The sequence below is a fragment of the Alexandromys fortis genome, unplaced genomic scaffold (genome assembly GCF_014885135.2).
Source record: "Alexandromys fortis isolate MF-2015 unplaced genomic scaffold, M_Fortis_MF-2015_v1.1 scaffold_29, whole genome shotgun sequence".
Lineage (NCBI taxonomy): Eukaryota > Metazoa > Chordata > Mammalia > Rodentia > Cricetidae > Alexandromys > Alexandromys fortis.
Window position 1 is genome coordinate 2,749,571 of NW_026067891.1, and position 24,077 is coordinate 2,773,647.

The 24,077-nt window shown below is 42.4% G+C and overlaps 1 protein-coding gene across 2 annotated transcripts in view; it reads right to left on the bottom strand.

Moving 5' to 3' along the window:
- The window catches only part of Axin1 (axin 1), a 54,969-nt gene that overhangs the window by 25,544 nt on the left and 5,348 nt on the right, over nucleotides 1-24,077 (bottom strand). The window lies entirely within an intron of this gene.

Here is a 24,077-nt window from a genome sequence, read left to right on the forward strand (position 1 = left end):
AGAAGAGAAGAGAAGAGAAGAGAAGAGAAGAGAAGAGAAGAGAAGAGAAGAGAAGAGAAGAGAAGAGAAGAGAAGAGAAAAGAAGAGAAGAGAAAAAAAAAAAGAATGCCTGGTGATAGTGGCTCATCCTTTCATCCCGGCACTAGGGGAGGCAGAGGAAGGCAGATTTCTGTGAGCTCAAGGTCAACCTGTTCTACAGAGCAAGTTCCAGGAAAGGCTCCAAAGCGATACAGAGAAACCCTGTCTCAAAAAACAAAATAAATAGGGGCTGGAGAGATGGCTCAGTGGTTAAGGGCACTGACTGCTCTTCCAGAGGACCCGGGTTCAATTCCCAGCACCCACATGGCAGCTCATAACTGTCAGAAGATCCAGTTCCAGGGGATCTGATACCTTCACACCAATGCACATAAAATAAAGTTAAATAAACCATAAAAATGTTAAAAAAGAAAAGAAAAGACAAAATAAATAAATAAACAAACAAAATAAAAAGAAAAGAAAAAAGTATAAGGACAAAAGATTAAAATTTAAACTTGTTAGTTTTCTGATTTGCTCTCTGCCCTCCAGACTGTCAACATTGTTCTATTCAGTAACAGAACAGTCCAGTAGGGTGGGGAATTCCTTGAGCATATTCAACTGCCTCCCATCCCACTCCACAGCCTGGTGCACAACCACCCTACCTCCCTTCCCTTTCTACAGTCCCAGCTGTGTATTTCACATGTGTGGTAAGCCTGTGTTCTGCATAATTCAATGAAGACCGTAACTACTGTATATACAATCCCTAAGGTCCAAAGAGAAGGAAAGAACTCAATATTCTGTCTGTGTGTATGCCTGAAGGCCAGAAGAAGGCGCCAGACCTCTTTACAGATGGTTGTGAACCACCATGTGGTTGCTGGGAATTGAACTCAGGACCTTTGGAAGATCAGGCAATGCTCTTAACCTCTGAGCCATCTCTCCTGCCTCCCTCTGTACTTTTCTAAGTTCTCAAAATAAAAACCTAATGGGATCCATGCAAACATGCCCAACTTACTCCTGAGAAAAGTACAAAAACAAATGGATGGAGAAAACGCAGTCTTTTTCAATAAATGATGCCATGGCACCTAGACATGTAGACACACAAAGAATGAACTTTAATTTATATCTCACATTTCATATCAGGTCAACTCCTGTAGCTCCTGGATGTTTTCAGCCTGAACCACAGTGATGTTCCAGCATTCTACTCACTTGGCCTCTGCAACACCTCAGACCAGAAACATGCCCTGGCGTGCTACCCTGGTCTCCTGGGCACTCCTCACCCCTGTAGCATCAAATATCAGCTGGCATTCAGGCCACTGCGAGAAGTACTCTGGTCACCTATAGCCAACCCAGAGTGGACCCATCATAATCATTTATGTATGTGTACCATGTGTATGCCTGGTGCCTCTACAGAGGCTGGAGAGGGCACTGTATTTCCTGAAACTGAAGGTACAAGCATCTATGATGTGGGTGTTAGAAAAGAAACCCATATTCGACATTGTTATGGCATCTCCAATCGTGGTTCATTTGTCTCCCAGCTAGAAGCTACTTGGTGTCTAAATGCCCTTTAGGCTTCCTAGGAAAATTTCTAACATGGGTCAATGAAAATACTTATCTTGGGCTAAGGAGACAGTTCAATTATAAAATGACTGCTGTGCAAGCATGAGGACCTGAGGCTCATCACTCACTGCACACACAGAAAATGTCAGGGATAGAATTGAGCATGGTGGCATATGCCTTTAATCAGAGCACTCAGAAGGTACAGACAGAAGGATTTCTGTGAGAGCAAGGTCAGCCTGGTCCAGTCTACATAATAACTTCCAGGGTAGCCAGGATTACAAAGAGAGATTTAATCTCAAAACAAAACAAAACAAAAAAGGCAGTGCCAGGGCTGGAGAGATGGCTCAGAGGTTAAGAGCACTGACTGCTCTTCCAGAGGTCCTGAGTTCAATTCCCAGCAACTACATGGTGGCTCATAGCTATCTATAATGAGATCTGGCACCCCCCTCTGGCACGCCGGCACACATGGAAGGAATGTTGTACACATAATAAATAAATATTTAAAAAAAAATAAAAAAATTAAAAAAAGGCAGTGCCAGGGGACTTAGACATGTGAAGAGATGTGTACACATACATTTTTAAATTTTTAATTAATTATTTATATTTACATGTATGGGTGTTTTGCCTGCATGCAAACCTGTGTACTACACGAAAGCCTGGTGTCTGAAGAAGTCAGAAAGAGATGTCAATTCCCTAAACTGGAGTTTTAAATGGTTATGAGCTGATATGTAGGTACTGGGAATTTAACCCAGGTCCTCTAGAATAGCAGTCAATACTCTTTTTAACAGCTGAGCCATCTCTTTAGCACCTTGTTTTTGTTTGAGGCAAGGCTTCACTATGCATCCCAAACTAGCCTCCAACTCACATTTATCCTTCTGCCTCAGTCTCCTAAGAGGTATGTACTACCACCAGGCCCAGCTTGAAGCACTGGTATTTGTTTAGTTTTGGTTTTGTTCTTCCTTTCTTCTCTCCAGTGCTGAGAGTGATCACTTAACTGCCCGAGTCCTCTGAGGAAGTAACCTAATACCCACAGGTAGAGGGAGGGGCTTTACTGGTTTTAATTTGTTGTGGCAGGCAATGGAATACTCCTGAGTGTCAGAGGCTTTCAGCTCCTCTCCCAATAGTCTTGGCCAGAATTCTGCTTCAATTGAGTCCTTCCTGCCAGGCTAACCTTGTTGCCCAAATGGTCAGAGGCCAAGAGCCAGCAAATACATTCTCTCAAAGGGCTTGTTCCTACTTCCCCAGCTCCTTAAGGGCAAATCTGTATTAAACGGGAGAGGGGGAGCATACTGGGTTAAACAGATGACTGTAGGCTGAAGGAGACGGTCTCTTAGGACCCCCACGCCCAGTTCTGTCTTTGGTCACCTACATCCAAGAGACCCAACTCAAACTGGGTGAGTTCCTCCAATAATTGTTGGCTCTTTGTGACATCCTTGAAGCTCAGACAGCATTGGTGAGGACTGTGTCTTAGCACAGTGCAGAAGCAAGTCTTGAAGCCAAACAGGGAACAGACCGACCATGCCCCACTACCTACAGGCACTGTCTCCAGATCTGTCCCTGAACTTTATCATTTACAGACTAACTCCTGCCTGAACCTAGATCTATACTTGACTTTGGTAAGAGGTGACCCTCAGCTGCATTCGCACCTTCAACACCCTGAGAACAGCTGACAACACATATAAGGTGCACAACCAGAAATAATGAGCACTCTTCTCCCAGGTGCAGAACCATTATTCCCATTACACCCATTAAACTCATAACTCAGACAAGCTGTGGCCCCACCATAACAAAGAGATAACACTTACTCTTGGGTCCTGTAGGGATAGCCCAGCCCCCTTAGGGGGCGTGTTCGCCTCGGGCTAATGTTTACTTATAAATCTGGCGAGTGTGAGCCCGCTGCCCTCTTTTTTTGTATCTCCTGCTCACCGCTGGATCCCTGGTGTTGTAAGCTATCCCCTCATTAAAATTTGCTGTTTCATATTAAGCTAGCCTGGTTATTACGCCGATTACAGGGTCCTACACCCAGGGTCCTAGATAGATGAAGGCAACTAACATCCAAGAACAGAAGACATTACAGCATTATCATTAATGTCCCAACACTATTCACTCATGAATGACAGCATGACACCAATGCTGAAAGGCATATCTACTCACAGAAAAGAGCATGCTGTTGCCAGACATGTTGGTGCATGACTTTAATCTCAACACTTGGGAGGCAGAGGCAGGCAGATCTCTGTGTGTTTAAGGTTAGCCTGTTCTACAAAACAGTTCCAGGACAGCCAAGGCTACACAGGGAAACCCTGAATCAAGAAAATCAGAAAGGATACACAGAGAAACAAAAAAAGGCAAAAGCAAAACAAAACAAAAAAGCATGCTGTTGATATGTTGATCTTGTCTACCTATGGATGACATCTACCACCCATTCATGAAAGGCAATGACATGTCTGGGTTCTGATTGTGTCCATCTTATTAGATCACCATGACATTGACACCAATGTACCTTTCACTACATACACATTCCCTTTGGAGACAAGAGACTAGTTTCACAAGATAACTTCTCTTCCAAGAGTTGTAAGGTCTCACACTAGGCTTCAGAACTACAGAAGATCCAGTGAAGAAGGTACTAAAAGGGTGGGATTTTAGATGGTAATCTAAATTACCATCTGTATAAAATGGAAAACACCGGCCTACACACAAGATCTTGGACATATCCATACTACATACATACAGCTACTTACAAAACAAGTGCCTCACCTCTGCACCTAAAGCAAAGAATATCCTGTGAACTGCAATACACATCAGTCACCAGCAGCTACCAAAATCTCTTCATCTCCTCCATGTAAAATCAGGAACTCAGCCTCTACATCCACCTGTGAGGATCACAGTCACCAGCACCCTCCACCAGTAAGTACCTCAGTCAGTCAGATGTTAGAACCCTTGGAGGCAGGTGCAGGTGACATTAGAAGCCTGCCATTAACTGTGGATCTACTTTGCAGCATGATTGCGCTGGGTACCACTAACTGAAGCTCCATAAACCCCACACGATATTAAGACATGAAAAGATGGGAGAATAAGTCACTAGGAGACAAGGAATGTGCACTTCTCGTCTGTTTAGGAGGTTGATCGCATGGGCTTACTCCCCAGAAGGCATTATGTTTATTCTTATAATTTGCTGATACATCCCCTTTGAACAGCATCAAATGTTCTTTATAATCAAGAAGTAGGGGCAAAGAGGGTACATGGCCGACATACTCTGCATTGATACAAATACAGTAGATGGGATGATTACAACTTGCCCAACAAAAGTGACCTTGAAGAATTCTGTCCCAATTTTTTGTTAACCACAGTCACCGTTTATTCATTATAAAGCAGAAACGACAATGGTCAGCAAGGTGGGTAGCATGGCCTTCAATTCCAGCACTTGGGAGGCAAAGGCAGGATGATCTCTGTGGGCTATTGCCAGTTGGGTCTACACAGAGAGTTCCAGGTAAGCTATAGTTACATGGAAAGATGCTACCTAAAATTTAAAAAGTAAAGGAAGAAGGGAGGGACAATGGCAGACTCTGTAGGACTTCTGAGCATCTTAGTGAATAATACTCAAAATGCTTGGGAAGGGTTCAGCTTGCAAAGCAGAAGAACCTCAACATAGACTATACTATCTCTGGCCCAGTATCCCACATGTCAGTTGGAAGGAGAAAGGGGTGAGGTTGGCTACTGGTCACAGCTAAACCACACATGCAAAAGATTCTGAAGTCAGAACAACAGATCCATGAGCTCAAAGTACTGGTAATTCTACTATGGCTCTACAGAAGAGAAAGGGGAGAAGTGAGAGCCATGTCTGACATCGTATCCTCTCTACCCCAATTTCTACACATTCCAGTGTTAATCAGCAAATACTTAAAGTAACTGCTACTGAGCATGCAAAATAGCTTAGATGGTAAAGTGCCTGCTGCCAATCTACTTAATCATGAGACACCGGTGGCAGGAAAGAATGACTAATGCAAGTTGTTCTCTAATGTCAAATATGGGCCATGCATGACACATGTGTACACACACACATGCACGCGTGCGCGCGCGCGCGCACACACACACACACACACACAAATAACTAAACCGATAAAAATACAGGTAGTAGTCAGGCAATGGTGGTGCACCCCTTTAATCCCAGCATTCAGAAGATAGAGGAAGAGACATCATGAGTTCAAGGCCAGCATGGTCTACAAAGCAAGTTCCAGAACAGCCAGAGCTACTACATACAGAGAGATCCTATCTCAAAAAACCAAAGTTTACACCAATACACAGCCATCCCACTTTTTAAAAATCCCACTATTTAAACCTCACTTCATCAGTTAGAGTACTTCTTTATCAGATTTTTGTACACCTAAAGAAGTATTCTGAAACCCTTTAATGTGTCCAGGCTTTCATGTAAGGACCTTGAGGAAATCTGATGGAAGCTGTGTAGTCACTCAGGTCCAAGCAGAAAGGAAAGGGGTCTCTAGTTTTCAGACTTCACAGCTTTTGAGCCCTCACTAGCAAGTCCTATCTATGGGTGGTTGTACAGAGCTTTCTCCTTCAAATTCCTCTTGGCATACATTAGCCCATAGTTTTGACTTTGATGTTAAGAGATGCACAAAAGACATAAATTTGCGGCATAAAAAGAAAAGCGAAAGTAAAGAGGTTTCTATCCTTAGCAGCCAGAGATAACACCATATGGCCTGGATTCCTCTAGATTTGTCTTAATATATACATAATCTAGTTTTTAATTCAGCAGTGAGATTAAAATCTGTATTATCCACTACACGTACCTCAAACTCATAGAGATTGGCTGCCTCTGCCTCACAACTACTAGGATTAAATTTGTGCAACACAATGGCTAGGCCCAATTTTCTTTTCTTTTTACGTTTAGTTTTTTTTAATATTTATTTATTATGTATACAATATTGTCTGTGTGTATGCCTGGAGGCCAGAAGAGGGTACTAGACCCCATTACAGATGGTTGTGAGCCACCATGTGGTTCCTGGGAATTGAACTCAGGACCTTTGGAAGAGCAGGCAATGCTCTTAATCTCTGAGCCATCTCTCCATCTAGCCCTCTTTTCTTTTTCTTTTTTTTAAGATTTATTTATTTATTATGTATACACATTCTGCCTCCATGTATGCCCGCACGCCAGAAGAGGGCACTAGATCTCATTACAGATGGTTTTGAGTCACCATGTGGTTGCTGGGAATTAAACTCAGGACCTCTGGAAGAACAACAGCTAGTGCTCTTAACCACTGAGCCATCTCTGCAGCCCCTAGGCCCAATTTTCTTATGATGAGCAAAGGTCCTCAAGAGAATGAGGTAAGAAACCCTGAGTTGTACAAGAATGGGAAGCACACACATACAACACATATACACCAAGGCTTCAGTTGTGTCTCATGTAGAGACACTATGTTCCTGAGAGGGATGCAATTTTCAGTCACAGGCACCTCATAAAAAAACTTCTATGACAAATGACCTTTCGCCACCAACTTCATGTTTCCATGGGTGTCACACCAGACCTCCTCTAACTGGCTTGTCACATGTCTTTTCCTCTGAATTCTCATGTTTAAAAAAATGTTTTAAAACCCAGGTATGGTGGTATAAACTTGTAATTCTAATACTCAAGAGGCAGAGAGAGGATGATTGCTGGAAGACCAAGGCCAGCCTGGGATACACAGTGAGTTTCAGGCCAACCAGGGCCAGAAAAAAAAAGGCACTACCTCAAAAAAAAAAAAAAAAAAAAAGGTGGAAGATATCATAACATAGGGTCCAGGATCTATAATTCAAGCTCTCTAAATTAAAAAAATAGTGAAAATGAAAATGAACAAAAGTATCAAAAAAAAAAACCATGACAGAGAGAACATATTATCAAAACAACCCATAACTGAAAGACAAGTTTCTTCTTCACAGTGAGAGAAGCCTCGGAGGGAAAAGCCTGCAATATTATGAGAGAATGCTAACAACAAAGAACGCATTCAAGAAGATCCTAAGGGTAAGGCAGTAAGTAAGGTGGGCATGCAGCTCAGTGGAAGAGTGCCTATTAAGCACGTATAAGGCCCCAGATCCAATACCCAGCACCTTAAAGAAAACAAGAAAGCCAAGTGTGGTAGCTGACATACGTAATATTATTCAGGTGGAATCAAGATGCTCTCTGTTAAGTTTGAGGCCAGCCTGGACACAGCTTGAGTCCCAGGCTAATCTGGGCCACATAGCAAGACTTTGCAAAAACAAAACAAAAACAAAAAACCATCACCATTGGGGGCTGGTGAGATGGCTCAGTGGTTAAGAGCACTGACTGCTCCTCCAGTGGACCTGGGTTCAATTCCCAGCACCCACATGGCAGCTCAGAGCTGTCTGTAGCTCCAGTTCAAGAGAATCTGACATCATTATACCAATGCGCATGAAATAAAGTTAAATAAAGTTTAAAAAAAAACCATCACCATTGATGGGGGAGAGTCTTCTGTTTTGTGTTAATTTCATTGGTTAAATAAAGAGACTGCCTTGGCCCTGATAGGACAGAAAATTAGGTAGGTGGAGTAGACTGAACAGAATTCTGGGAGAAAGAAGCCAAGTCAGTCAGTTGCCATGATTCTCCCACTCCAGACAGACGCAGGTTAAGATCTTTCCTGGTAAGCCAGCTCGTGGTGCTACACAGAATATTAAAAATGGGTTAGATCAATATGTAAGAGCTAGCCAATAAGAGGCTGGAACTAATGGGTCAGGCAATATTTAAAAGATTACAGTTTCCTTGTAATTATTTCGGGTATAAAGCTAGCCGTGCGGGCAGCCGGGTGCCAGGAATGTAGCCTGCCGCTCCTATCACTACACACCATCCTGGGAAAACAAGTCATAACCACAGAATGGTTTAGATCAACTCTAGCAAAAAGGCAAAAACCTGAGAGCCTTTCCACCCAATTAAACCCTCCTTAACTAGCACTCGGGAGGCAGAGGCAAGTGGATCTCTGTGAGTTTGAGGCCAGCCTGCAAAGCAAGTTCCAGGACAGCAGGACTACACAAAGAAATCCTGTCTTAAAAAACCAAAAAAGAAAACAAGTTTGATAACTGTGTACAGAATATCAGTAATATCACACACATACTACTAACCCAATACCCAGTAGTACCACAGCAATGACCACAGCACACCATAACACAGTGTCTCAAGAACATAGCATCCAGGACCACCCAAACTGCTAACACTGTGCACCCAGACCACAATTCTGGACACCACACACACTACCACAAACCAAGGCACCACAGCACCTAGTACTCAGAACCACAAAATGCTAAGGGAACTCTTTCAGCTAGAGTAGGAACATAGAAGGCTTTGGGAAACAGGTCTTCAGGGAAAACTAGTTTATCACTTCTATATTATAGTGTATAGTACACTTTAAACTAGTAAAGAATGTAAGAAGTTTCACAAAGAGGCTAGAAAAATGGCTCAGCAGTTTAGAGCACTTATTCTTGTAAAGAACCGAAATTCAATTTTCCCAGCACCCACATGGAAATTATAACTCCAGTTCCAGGGGAATCCGATGCTCTCAGGCACTCACAGATTTTATGTGTATGCATACATGCAGGCAAAACACCTATACATTAAAATAAATTTTAAAAGGGGATAGCTAGAAAGATGACTTAGCAGTAAAGAACTCTTACTGCTCTTGCAGAGGACTACAGTGTATTCCCAGAACTTATGTCAAGTGGCTCAAAACCACCTGTAACTCCAGCTCTAGAGATCTAACACCTTAGACCCCCTTGGGTATGCACACATATACAGAGACAATTTTAAATAAATAACTAAAATTTTAAAATCTTAGGGAGCAATGGTTCAGAGGTTAAAGCACTGGCTACTCTTCTAGAGACCCCGGAGTTAGATTTCTAGCATTCACATATACATGGTGCACAAACATACATGTAAGCAAAATGCTCATACACATAAAATCACAGTTTCTCTGTGTAACAGCCCTGGCTGTCCTGGAACTCGCTCAGTAGACCAGGTGGCTTTGAACTCAGAGATCCACCTGCCTCTGCCTCCCCCGTGTTGGGATTAAAGGTGTGCACCACCACCACCTGGCTAAAATATTATTTTTTAAGGATTTATTTACTTTTATGTGCACTGATGTTTTGCCTGCATGTAAGTCTAAAGTAAGGGTGCCAGATCCCCTGCAACTGGAGTTACAGACAGTTGTGAGCTGCCATGTGGGTGCTGGGAATTGAACCTGGGTTTTCTGGAAGAACAGCCAGTATTCTTAACTGTTGAGCCATCTCTCCAACCCAAATAATAATTTTTTAATTAAAAAAAAATCTGAAGCCGGGCAGTAATGGAGCACGTCTTTAATCCCAGCACTTGGGAGGCAGGCGGATCTCTGTGAGTTCAAGGCCAGCCTGGTTTACAGAGTGAATTCCAAGGTCAGTCAGGGCTACACAGAGAAACCCTGCCTCTAAAAAAACAAAATAAATACAAGTCTAAGGGTTGCTTATATAGTCTCAGAAACATTGGAGACCCACAGTGATCTGACCACTGGGAGGTGGGATGGTAAATGTAGAGGACTTCTTTCAGACTAACCCTGAGGCAACTACACAGTATGCCAGTTCTAGTCTGAATAAAGCATGTTCTTAAGGGATTTTAAGCAACTGAGAGAGGACCCACCTTTGGGGGGGTCTGTAGCACCCTATCTAAAAATATCATTCAGTGGAGTGCAGCTATACTTGGAACAGAAGAGACGCTCTATAAAGCAACACTTTCTAAAGTAATAATAGAATTTCTAAAGAATAACCAAATAAACAATTATTAGGTAGGTTTTTGTTTGTTTAGATTTTTCAAGACAGATTACTGTGCCCTGGCTGCCTTGGAACTCACTCTGTAGACCTGGCTGGCCTCAAACTCACAGAGATCTGCTTGCCTCTGCCTCCCCAGTGCTGGGATTAAAGGTGTGAGCTACTACCCAGGAGAACTATTAGTTTTTTTTTTAATCCAAATATGTTTTATCCAATTGTGTACAAGCATGGTAACAGGCTTACATAGTCTTCAAAGCTGATGGATTCCAACATATAATACATCTTCTGTCTTAATTTCAGTTCAGTCTCTGAGGAATGAACCAAATACAAAAAGTCCAGCCAATAGCCAGGCAGCACAGTTTTATCAAGAAAGAAAAAAAAAGAGAAGAGTTTTAGTCACTGTTGAGCAAAGTTGAAACGATTCATAATTAAACAACTGGTCTATTAATATTTGCTATCACTGCTTTAATATAGTTTACCTCTCAAAAGAAAGGCAAGAAAGTGTTAGGAGTCACAGGTGTGAAGGATTCTAAAGAGAAATAAAAAGAAAAAAATCCTTCAGTTTAGAACCTACAAAAGCTTGTGTGTCTTGATTAAAGAACTGCTTTTTGTATGATGTGAACTAAAGTTATTGGCACATAAATTTGTAATATATCCTGTTTGTATTTTTTCTAAGAATATAATGTTGGCGTATTTTATTGCTTTTATTTTATAAAATATGTATGGGTGTTCTGTGTGTGAGTATGTTTGTGTGCTACTTGAGAGCCTGGTGCCAATGGAGACCAGAAAAGGGAGTTGGATACCCTGGGACTGGAATTACATAAGTTGTGAGCTACTGGTGATGGAAAGGAACCTGGATTCTCTGTAAAAGCAGCCAGTGCTCTCAATACTGAGTCATCTCTCCAGACTCATGCTAGTATGCTTAGTATCAGAATAAACATTTTATAGTGGCTGGGAAAAAATGGCTCAGCAACTAAGGAGCAGTCACTGCTCTTACAGAAGTCTCAAGCTCAGTTCCCAGCACCCATATTAGATAGTTCACAACGCCTGTAACTCTAGTTCCTGAGGATCTGACACTCTCTCTGGCCTCAACAGGCACCTAATGGGGATCTGATGCCATTAGTTAGTGCTCTTAAGCTCTGAGCCATCTCTCCAGGCCCCTGCACTCATTTTCTAGGCTTGTCAATGACACTTATATAGAAGGCTGGGACTGGGGTGTAGAGATGGGGAAGACAACGGCTTTGACCCATGCGTAAAATGTCTAGCGCCACAAAAAGATGCTTAAGTAGTAGGGGACTATCTCTGATTTTTGGTTTTTTTTTTTTTTATTGTTTTGTTTTTCAAGACAGGGTTTCTCTGTGTAACAGCTCTGGCTGTCCTGGAACTTGCTTTGTAGCCCAAACTGGCCTCAAACTCACTGAGATTCCCCTGCATCTACTTCCTGAGTGCTGAGATTAAAGGTGTGTGTCACCATGGCTGGTTGGGTAGGAAGCTACCCATATTTAATGTCAGATAGCTGCATAACCCACAGAAGCAACTGAAGAGACACCTGAATCCTGAATGTTTCTGTAGATCACATACTTTTTGGAATTATCACACACTTTTTGAAATTTTTTTTAATTTTTTAAAAAAAATTATTATGTATACAATGTTCTGCCTGCATGCGTACCTGCTCCCCAGAAGAGGGCACCAGATCTCATTATAGACGGTTGTGAGCCACCATGTGGTTGCTGGGAATTGAACTCAGGACCTCTGGCAGAGTAGTCAGTGCTCTTAACTGCTGAGTCATCTCTCCAGTCCCACATATTTTGAAATTCTTAACTCTAAGAGGGTTCTATGACTCACAAATAGTGGGTTCTTACTGGTGAGATACAGTGGGAAAAGCAAAGCTATTTCCTCCCACGCAAGGTCACAGAGCCTTAGACTGGACAGGGTTGAAGAAGAACTGTCAGGATCAGATTAACCAACTCCTATAACTCAGCCACAACCAAGAGCTGCAGGGTAAACTAATATATATGAAATCCAGACTGGAGAAAAATTGACAGAGTCAGAGAGCACAGGCCAAACTTGAATTTTCTTTTTCTTTTTTTCTTTTTTGAGACAAGGTTTCTCTGTGTAACAGCCCTGGCTGTCCTGGAACTTGCTCTATAGACCAGGCTGGCCTTGAATTTACAGATCCACCTGCCTCTGCCTCCCAAGTGTTGGGATTAAATCATGTGCCACCACACTCAGTCCAAACTTGAATTTTCACGACTGACTCCCACACTGACACAAAGACGGAGTCACCAAGCATCTGACCTACAGGTAGAGCTTAATAACTCCAGGAGAGAACATATTGATGTCACAATGAAATGTACACACTCCAGCAAATTGTGCTGAATACATAAACCTTGCTCTCTTTAAACACTGCTGTGGGTAAAAGCCAAGCTAACATGGTTTACACAGACAGCTTCATAAAATGTTCAATTCTGTGTTGTCTGTCAGTGCTTCCCATTCATAAACCCACAAAGCAGTAGTAAGTACAGCATCACAAGGCCTAGGAGTTCAGGACTGGAGCTGATCCCCATCTCTCTGTCTGACTTCTACTCACAGTACTTCATGAATACCATGGAGTTTTGTCAGACTGTAGAGCTTTGTAGGGCAAAAGCAGGGAAGGCCACCTCTTGACAGGCATGTACATATACAGATAGTATGGTGGGCACATTAGGGCTCATAGGATGTCTCTGCAGCATTGGTAGAAGAGATGGTATTTTCATGAATTGCTCTGCCAGCTGGGTGGTGAGGGCGCACGCCTTTAATCCTAGCACTTGGGAGGCAGAGACAGTTGGATCTCTCAGAGGCCAGCCTGGTCTACACAGTGACTTCCAGGATAGCCATAGCAACACAGAGAAACTCTGTCTCAAGGGGGAAAAAAATGCTGTGAAATTGTGAAAGCAGAACTTTGTCAGAGGGCTCCTGTGGTGACCCAGCAGGAGAGCAGTGAGAAGAGCAAGGAGAGATTTGAATCAACACCGCTGTACATAGTAGGACCAGGGCTGCTGTTGACTGATGAGGGTAGGTGAGGCATGGATGGTCCTGCCACTTTTGATATAAAAAAGCTTAAAAGAACAAGTTGGGCAGAGGAAGACCTAGTGTTGGAATCCTCAATGTGTCATCCTCATCATGTGCAATCCACAGGTGTCTACAGTATCTAACAGAAGTTTTCTTCAGGAGGCTAAATGCCCAGGTAGAGACTGAAACCCACAGGTATCTCGTGGGAATCTGAGCACCTGCCACTCATTATCTATGGCTTCTCCATGACACCTCATTCTACAGGTCCTTATTTCATCTCTCCATTTAAGTCCTGCAAATTCTCCACTGTCACAACACAGTAAGAAGGAAGTCAATTCCACAAACTACAGTCTGGGAGCTTATTAAGCTAGAATTTCTTCTTTTTTGGTTTTTCAAGACAGAATTTCTATGGGTAGCCCTGGCTATCCCAGAACTCAATTTATAGACCAGGCTGGTCTCACATAGTCCACTAAGACTAAGGGCATGTACCACCATCACCCCCAGCTTAAGCTAAAGTTTCAAAATTCACCATGAACCTAACTCATTATTATTACATTTTTATTTATTTGCATGTGGGTGTGTGCCATCGTGTGTTTGCAGATATCAAAGAACAACTCATAGACGTCATTTCTATTACTATGTGGATCCCAGGGATGGAACTCAGATCTCAGATCCTCAGGCTCAGAGGCAGTCTCTCTTAACTACTGACTCATCTCACCATCCCCAAACAAAACTAACGTTCTCTCTCCCTCTCTTTATTTGACTCTCTCAAGCCAGGCATAGTGGCCCACACTTTTAATTCCAGCACTCTGGAGGCAGAGACAGGCAGATTTCTGTGAGTCCGAGACCAGCCTGATCTACAGAGCGTGAATTACTTCCAGAACAGAATCCAGGGCTGTTACACAGAGAAACTCCACTTCAAAAGAAGAAAAAAGAAAAAGAAAAAAAAAAAAAAAGACAGGCTCCCTCAGTGTAGACCAGGCTGGCCTTGAACTTGGAAATCCTTCTGTCTCTGCTGGGATTAAAAGTGTAAGCACATCAAAGCAATTTAAAAGGAAAAGGTAGTTCTACTTACTAGCTCAGAAATGATTTTTACATTTTCATTGAATATTCACAAACAACAACAACAAAAAAAAAAAAACACATTTTTTTGAGTGCTGTCCAGATGACTCAGTTAGTAAAGGTACTTATGGAACAAGCCTGGCAATCTAAGTTCAAACCCCCAGAGTCACACAATGCTGGGAAGACCTGACTCCACAAAGCTGTTCTTTGACATACACACACCATGTGTGCATGCATCCACAAATAATAACAACACTTAGGTTGAGGGAGAGGGAGTGAAGGGATGGAATGGCTCAGCAATTAAAGAGAATACACTGTCAGACTTTAATCCCAGCTCTCAGAAGGTAGAGGCAGGTAGATCTCTGTGAGTTTGAGGCCAATTTGTTCTACAAAGTAAGTTCCAGGATCTGGGCTGGAGAGATGGCTCATTGGTTAAGAGCACAGAACTGGCTACTCTTTCAGAGGACCCAGGTTTAGTTCCCAGAACTCACATGGCAAATCACAACTGTTTGTAACTCCAGTTCCAGGGGATCTGACACTAATGCACATAAACTAAAATTAATTACTATAAAAACTTTTTGGGGGCCAGGCAGTATTGGCACACACCTTTAATCCAGGCACTCGGGAGGCAGAGACAGGTGGATCACTGAGTTCGAGGCCAGCCTGATCTACAGAGACAGACTCCAAAGCTACAGAGAAATCCTGTCTTGAAAACCCCAAACAAACAAAACAAAATCCCCAAAAACAAAAATTAAAAAAAAAATAGTTTTTGGATCAGGATCAAATAAAGTGTATATCCCATGAGAACCTAACATCAGGGCTACTCATTGAACTTCATACCAAGTATTTCTTAGTAACAACCCAGGAAGAAATATGGGTTCCAAAAGGGCCCAGAAAGCTACCCAGTCACTCAGAGTCTCATCCTGATAACGCAAATCTGTATACTAAAACTGTCTAGAAGAGTTTCCAGTTTTCTCATTATGAGGTCATCTAATAAGAGTTCATTATAGCCCACGCCTATAATCTCAGCACTTGGGAGGCAAAGGCAGGCCAGGCAGATCTCAGTGAGTTCATGGCCAGCCTGGTCTACACCTGTCTGGGGGGGGGGGGGGGGGGGGGGGGGGGGGGGGGGAGGGAGAAGGGGAATTCACTTCAGAGAACCATTCAGACATCTGGAAAATGATAGGAACGGCAACGGGAACTTGCTGTCTCCCTCAGCCCCACGCCCAAAGGCAACAGCAAGAGAATACAGGAGGGCTGCAAGGAGGCCAGACTAAAATGTGAACTGTCTTTGCCACAAATAACCATGAACAGACAGTACCATAGGTCAAGTTAGTCTAAGACATCTTTGTACCTGTGTCTTCAAATTCAGGCTCAGAAGACTACACCTTCCTCTGAAACTAAATAAATCTCTCATAGCTTCTTAGCCTTTTGACTAAGATCAAGTGAAACTAGATGTTCTCACTGGAGCCTCAAATCATGATGCAAAGCTAACCTTCGGAACTTTGCACCTACTGGGTGCTTCCTCTTACAATTTCTTTTTTCTTTTTTGTTTTTGTTTTGTTATTGACTTCTTAAGCCATCACCAGAAACAGTCAATAAACTGACAGGTCTAACAGTTCCTCAAGCAAACTCCAAGAGGGCTGGAGAGAAAGGGCTGGTCATCGTGTCTAAAAGATCTGTTTTCTGAGTGGAGAGGGCTGTGTGGCAGGAACCCAGCCAAGACAGTACACTGCTCTCGCTGTGAATGGCATCCAAAGTCCACTCAATGTCAATGGTCCCAGCAACCAAGCCTGTCCAGGAGTATACTACTGGGCTGGCCCAGAAAGACATAGGAAAAGATCTAGGAGACTCTACTATGTACAGCAAAGGACACAAATAACAAGAATGGTAAAAGTAGCAAACATGTATGAAAGTGAGCATTTGGGAAGTTGAGGGTTAAAACTAGCAGCCAAATGGCTCAAATCTGCTCATTAAGACCTGACAAATGAAACCCAGAACAATTTCAAATGACACTTGTGAGTCAGGCTAACCTACCAAGGAGAGTAATACCCATGCCTGCCAGTTAATGTGTCACAATACCTGGGCCTGAGTGCCAAACTGCCAGGATCCTAATTCCTACCTGTTAAAACTATGGGGCTATAGAGATGGCACATCAGGCTCACAAGCATCTGTAATTCTAGTTCCAAAAAATTCAATACCCTCTTCTGACCTCTGAGAGTACCTTCCTACATGTGGTATACATTCATACACTTACGCCCACACACAAACACATAAAACAGTAAGTCTAAAAAATGAAAAAAATCAATGCCCAGCAAAATTCTTCACAGACCTTGAAAGAACAATACTCAACTTCATATGGAAAAGCAAAAAAAAAAACCAGGACAGCCAAAACAATCCTGTACAAAAAGGAACTTCTGGAGGCATCACAATCCCTGACTTCAAACTCTACTATAGAGCTACAGAACTAAAAACAGCCTGGTACTGGCATAAAAACAGACAGGAGGACTAATGGAACCAAATTGAAGACCCAGATACCAATCCACACACCTACGAACACCTGATTTTTTGACAAGCAAAAAATATAAAATGGAAAAAAGAAAGCATATTCAACAAATGGTGCTGGCATAACTGGATATCAGCATGTAGAAGAATGAACATAGACCCATTTCTATTACCATGTACAAAACTCAAGTCCAAATGGATCAAAGACCTCAACATAAAACTAACCACACTGAACCTCATAGAAGAGAAAGTGGGAAGTATGCTTGAATGCATTGGCACAGGAGACCACTTCCTAAATATAACCCCAGCAGCACAGACACTGAGAGCACAACAGGATCTCCTGAAACTGAGAAGCTTCTGTAAAGCAAAGGGCATGGTCAACAAGACAAATTGGCAGTCTACGGAATGGGAAAAGAATTTCACCAACCCCACAATGGACAGAGGACTGATCTCCAAACAAAGAACTCAAAAAAATTGATCATCAAAAGAACAAATAATCCAATACAAAAATAGGGTACAGACCTAAACAGGGAACTCTGAACAAAGGAATCTAAAATAGCTGAAAGACACTAAAGGAAATGCTCAACATCCTTAGCCATCAGAGAAATACAAATCAAAACAACGCTGAGTGAGATTCCATCTTATACCTGTAAGAACGGCCGAGATGGGGCTGGAGAGATGGCTCAGAGGTTAAGAGCATTGCCTGCTCTTCCAAAGGTCCTGAGTTCAATTCCCAGCAACCACATGGTGGCTCACAACCATCTGTAATGGGGTTTGGTGCCCTCTTCTGGCCTTCAGGTATATACACAGACAGAATATTGTATACATAATAAATAAATTAATTTAAAAAAAAAGAACGGCCAAGATCAAAAACACTGATGACAACTTATGCTGGAGAGGTTGTGGGGTAAAGGGAACACTCCTGCATTGCTAGTGTGAGTGCAAGCTGGTACAGCCCCTTTGGATATCAGTATGGCAATTCCTCAGAAAATTAGGAAACAACCTACCAATAAATAAATAAATTAAAAAAAAAGACTCAGCAAAACTACTTTTGGTATATACTCAAAGGATATTCAATCCTACCACAAGAACATGTGCTCAACTATGTTCACAGCAGCATTGTTTGTTATAGCCAGAACCTGAAAACAACCTAAATGCCCCTTGACCAAAGAATGGATAAGGAAAATATGGTGCATTATACAATGAATACATTTATACACAGGAGAAAACAATAATGACATCTGGAAATTTGCAGACAAATGGATGGATCTAGAAAGTATCGTACTGAGTAACTCAAACCCAGAAAGACAAATATCATATGCACTCACTCTTAAGTGGCTTTTAGACATAAAGCAAAGGAAAAACCAGACTACAATTCACAATCCCAGAGAACCTAAACAACGAGGACCCTAAGAGAGACATACATGGATCTAATCTACATGGAAAGTAGAAAAAAACAGGATCTCCTGAGTAAATTGGGAGCATGTGGACCATGGGAGAGAGTAGAAGGGAAGGGAAGGGGAGGGGAGGGAAAGGGAGAGGAAAAAATATATACCTAAATAAAAACAATAAAAAGATGAAAATTAAAACAAAACAAAGCAAAAAACACCGTGGCTGTCAAGTCTTTGAGTAAAGGAGCTAGCTTAGCTGCCAATCTGAGTTCAATTCCCAGGATCCATGTGGCAGAGGGAGAGAACAGACTCTTGCAAGTTGTCCTCTGACCTTCACATGTGCACATATACACAAACACAAAGACATAAATAAAATGAAACAACAATAACAAACTATTGGTAAGTGGATATGGAGACACTTAATATTCTAGTACTTGGGAGATAGGATTGCTGAGTTCAAGACCACTTGGCTAACAGGAGGGCTTGAGAAATGGCAGGAAGCTCTAGAGATGGCTCAGTAGTTAAGAGCACACTGACTGCCTTCCAGAGGACCCGGGTTTAATTCCCAGCACCCACATGGCAGCTCACAACCATCTGTAACTCAAGTTCCAGGGGACCCAACATCCTCACACAGATATAATTCAGGCAAAACACTAATGCACATAAAATAAAAATAAATTAAAAAGAGTGCCAGGTGTGGTGGTGCATACCTTTAATCCCAGCACTTGGGAAGCAGAAGCAGGTGGATCTCTCTGAGTTCAAGGCTAGTCTGATCTACAAAGTGAGTTTCAGGACAGCCAGTGATACACAGAGAAACCCTGTCTCAAAAAAAAAAAAAAAAAAAGAAAGAGAAAAAAAAAGAGTAAGATCCTGTCTCAAAAAGAAATAAAGGGATCCAGTGTGGTGTACACCTTTAATCGCAGCACTGGGGAAGCAGAGGCTAGTGGATCTCGGTGAGTTCAAGGCCAGCGTGGTCTACAGAGTGAGTTTCAGGTTGGCTAGGCGCAGTGAGGTGAGACCCTATGAAAGGAAGGGAGGGAGTAAAGAAAAAGGAGACTGGGAAGATGACTCCAGGGTTAAGAGCCCATACTGCTCTCACAGAGGAATGAAGTTCAGTTCCCAACACCCAAGTCAAGTAGCTCACAAAATTTTCTGTAACTCCATTTCCAGAGTATCTAACTCCCTCTGGCTCTGTAGGCACTGCATCACCCCACACACTGCATACACACACACACACACACATATTAAAATTTTTTAAAAGCAACAAAAACAAGTAACAATAAAGGAGGCCAGGTGTAGGAACACATACCTGAAATCTCAAGATTTGGAAGATGAAGGAGAGAAAGAAGTTCAAGACCAGCCTTGGCTACATAGCAAGTTCTAGGCCAGTCTAGGCTACCCAAACCTGTAATCCCAGCTGCTCAAGAGACTAAGGGAAAAGGATCACAAATTCAAGGTCAGCCTAAGCAACTTAGTGACACCATCTCAAATTTATTCTAGTCTTTGAATTTTTCATTTATTATTATTGAGAAGGGGTGTATGTATACCATGTGTGTAGAGGTCAAAGAACACCTTTTACTGTCAGTTCTCTCTTTCCAATTTTACATAGGTTCCAGAGATCAAACTCTGGTGCCAGGATGAGTGGCAAGTGCCTTTACCCACTGAACCATCTCAAAATTAAAGAGAAGAGAGAGATCTGAGTACATAGCTCAGTGGTTTAGGTTCAATCTCCAATACAAAGGGTAAATTAGAAAGAGAAAAATTGAGAGGAAGCAAAGCAAATGCCAAAAGTGTGCTGGGACACTTAGGCCTAAGAGCTCACAATGCCTGCATAAGTATAATAAACTCAAAATCCAACCAAGAGTAGTGTGTCTCTTGGTTTTAGCTGAGAGCACCATGCCTTCTCAGTTTTGAAAAAACCAAGCTTCAAGTCATCTATATGAAAATCACTATGCACATGCACTGACACACAGGAATGGCAACTCCTGTCAAGGCAGAATGGCCACCAACAAAAGCACAGCAGAGCACCAAATCAGAGACACAAGGCAAGGCGGTCAGTGACCCAAGTCTGTTGGTATCATGCTACACTATTTCTGGATCTTTGTATCTCACTAACATGCCATTCACAAACAAGTTATCACGCAGCAAGATTTAGTTCTGAGGCCTCCTTCCCTAGTGAACACTTGCTAGTCATATCTATTCAATATCAACTTTTCTTTTCTTTTCCTAATTCTCATCAGCCCAATTTTCCTTCGGAGGACTCCTCTCCCTCTACTGGGAAATAGTCATGCTGTCTAGATAAGGTGCCCCATTTTGCTTACAGGATTGCCCTAGTTGTACTTCATTAGGCTCTAAGCCAGTGGTTCTCAACCTTCCTAACACTGCGATTTTACTACAATTCCTCGTGTTATGGTGACACCCAAGCATAGAATTTTCGTTGCTACTTTATAACTTTAATTTTGCTAATGTCGTGTGATCCCTGTGAAAGGGTCATTTGACAACCCAAGAGGTCGTGACTCACAGGTTTAAAACCGCTGCTCTAAGCATTCAAGGTCCAGCAGGACATAGCAGCATCAATGTTCCCCGCTATAAGCCAATGAATAATCTTCTTTCATTGCTATGGGAAACGCAAGTAAACAAGGGTAGTTAGAGCACACGTTCACAAGGCATCCACCTCCACCTCCATCACACGGGATCCAATCAAATGGGTTGTCAAGAAAGCAAGTTCACTGAACCATAAAGGAAAGTGCTAGTAAGGTGTGGTGGCACATCTTTTAGTACCAGCACTAGGGAGGCAGAGTAGGAGGATCTCTGGGAGTTTGAGGCCAACCTGGTCTACAGAGTCTAAATTTGAAAGGACTATATAGTGAGATCCTGTCTCAAGAGAGAAAGAAAAAAGGGGGGAGAGCAAAGAGGGAGGGAGGGAGGGAGGGAGGGAGGGAGGGAGGGAGGGAGGGAGAGAGCAAAGGAGGAAAAGAAAAAAAAGAAAAGTTGAATTTCTGTTCAAAGCACATGAAACACTAGCCAATTCAGTCAAAATTTAATCCCAGTGTGTGGTTGGGTTGGATTTTCTTATTCCCTGCCTTGTGCTTCCTAACTATAGCCCCTTGAACGACAAGCAGAATGTATCTAAATTACAATGTTGAAGGGAAGTCATTTATTGATAAACTTGCCTCTAATGCATAAGGCTTTGAATTAGATCATTAACACTGTAAACAAAAAACATGAACAAATACCACAGTCAACAACAACAAAAAAAAACATGTTGGAAATGAGGTGGGGGAGTTTGCCAGTAATCTCAGCACTTGAAAGGTGGATAAATAATTCATCAACTACATAGCTAGACTGAGGGCTATAGGAGATCTTCCCTCAAAAAATAAATCAACAGGGCTGGAGAGATGGCTCAGAAGTTAAGAGCATTGCCTGCTCTTCCAAAGGTCCTGAGTTCAATTCCCAGCAACCACATGGTGGCTCACAACCATCTGTAATGGGGTCTGGTGCCCTCTTCTGGCCTGCAGGCATATACACAGACAGAATATTGTATACATGATAAATAAATAAATATTTTAAAAAAATAAATCAACTGCTAAGAATGTAGTACAGTTGGTCAAATATCCGTCAACACCCATAGCCTCAAATTCAACCTTCACTGCATAAATTGGTGGTGCATTCCTGTAATCCCAGAATTCTAGAGTGGAGAAGGAGGACAGGAAGCTCAAGTTATTCTCAGCTACAGAGGGAATTTTTGTTTTGTTTTTGTTCTCCGAGACAGGGGTTCTCTGTAGCTTTGAAGCCTTTCCTGGAACTAGCTCTTTAAAAAAAAAAAAAACAACAACAAAAATTTATATTTTATGTATGAGTGGTCTACATGTATGCCTGTACATTAGAAGAGGACATCAGATCCTATTATAGATGGTTGTGAGCCACCATGTGGTTGCTGGGAATTGAACTCAGGACCTCTGGAAGAACAACCAATGCTCTTAAACTAGCTCTTGTAGGCCAGACTGGCCTCAAACTCACTCTCAGAGATCTGCCTGCCTCTTCTGCCTCTGCCTCCCGAGTGCTGGGATTAAAGGCGCATGCCACCATCACCTGACTCAAAGGGAAACTTTTAGGCCAACCTGGGGGGAGTGGATAAGCAGGAAACTCCGTCCACAATAAAACAAGCACTAACCAAACAAGCCTCCTATAACCATGATACTGAATTTAAAAAATGGTAAAGCTTGGGTTGGCAAGGCAGGTAAGCAGGTAAGGAGGTTGCCACCAAGCCTAATAACTGAGTTTAACCCCTAGAACCATAAGAAGTGACCCCCACAAGTAGTTCTCTTACCACATATTAATACATATTCCACATATGAGCCTTAGGGCAATGCCACCCCACCATAATGGAGGCCCGTGCATACACAAACACACACACACATCCCCCTCCCCAACCCCACCATACTGGAGGTGTGCGCGTGATACACACATACACACACACACACACACACACACATTCATATGCATTAGTAAATATTAAAAAAAAATTAAACAGAAAGGTGAAAAAACAAGTTTCAAAGCTATAGTCATTTGGGAGCACTGTTGCTGTTCCTCAAGTTGCACCCTTGGGCTGATATATGGAGGGGAAATGTCCAGTTCTGGAATTCCAAGCACAGACATCAGGAGTTTCTGGCCCCTCCAACAACTGACTACACAGAAACTGCCTCACTACTGTCTCATTCTTCAGGAGGAATCCTAAAGATTAAAATAGCAAGGTGTAGGAGGGTGGGGTTTGGAGAGGTGGTTTAGCTGTTAAGTGCACTTGTCTTTCTAGAGGGTCTTAGTTTGAATCCCAGCACCCACATGGTGGCTGGCAAGTATCTGTTAACTCCAGTCTCAAGGGATCGGAAATTCTCTTCTGACTTCTGTGGACACCAGGCACACATGTGGTATATATACACAGATGTAAAACACTCATACACATGAAATAAAATAAGTCTAAAGTTAAAAGAAAGCAATTAGAATCTTCTATGTGTTTGAATGTATTCCCCTCCCATTATTAAGCGTTAGTCTTTGTCTCCGATCAGGTCCTTCTTCTATGCAAGAAGACATAAATTTTATGCTCGGGGTAAAGTTTAAACATTAAGAATTTCCATGCTTCTAATAATTCACAAAGCCATATGTTTCATAGTACAAGTGTTACTAAGGAGAGAGCTACAGGAGGGTTTCCAGCATGCTATGCAGAAACTCCAATAAGCCTCCACACCTTTTCATTTTGAATCTCTACCAGTTGCCCAGACTGACACACAATTCTTGATTCTCCTGCCTCAGTTTCCCAAGTAGGTGGGATTACATCTAGCAAGTCCTGTTCATTGTATTCTCATTTCCGCAAATATAAAAAGATATCTAATGACAGCCGGGCGGTGGTGACGCATGCCTTTAATCCCAGCACTCGGAAGGCAGAGGCAGGTGGATCTCTGTGAGTTCGAGACCAGCCTGGTCTACAAGAGCTAGTTCCAGGACAGGCTACAAAACCACAGAGAAACCCTGTCTCGAAAAACCAAAAAAAAAAAAAAAAATCTAATGACAAGTATGACGGCATCTATTTAGGAAATAAAACCATAATTCAACAACAGCAGCAGTAGAGTTTTCAGTTGGGGTTGAAAACAAGGCCACATGTTACCACCTTTCCCTTGCTCCTTTGCCAGGTCTCCGAGGTGT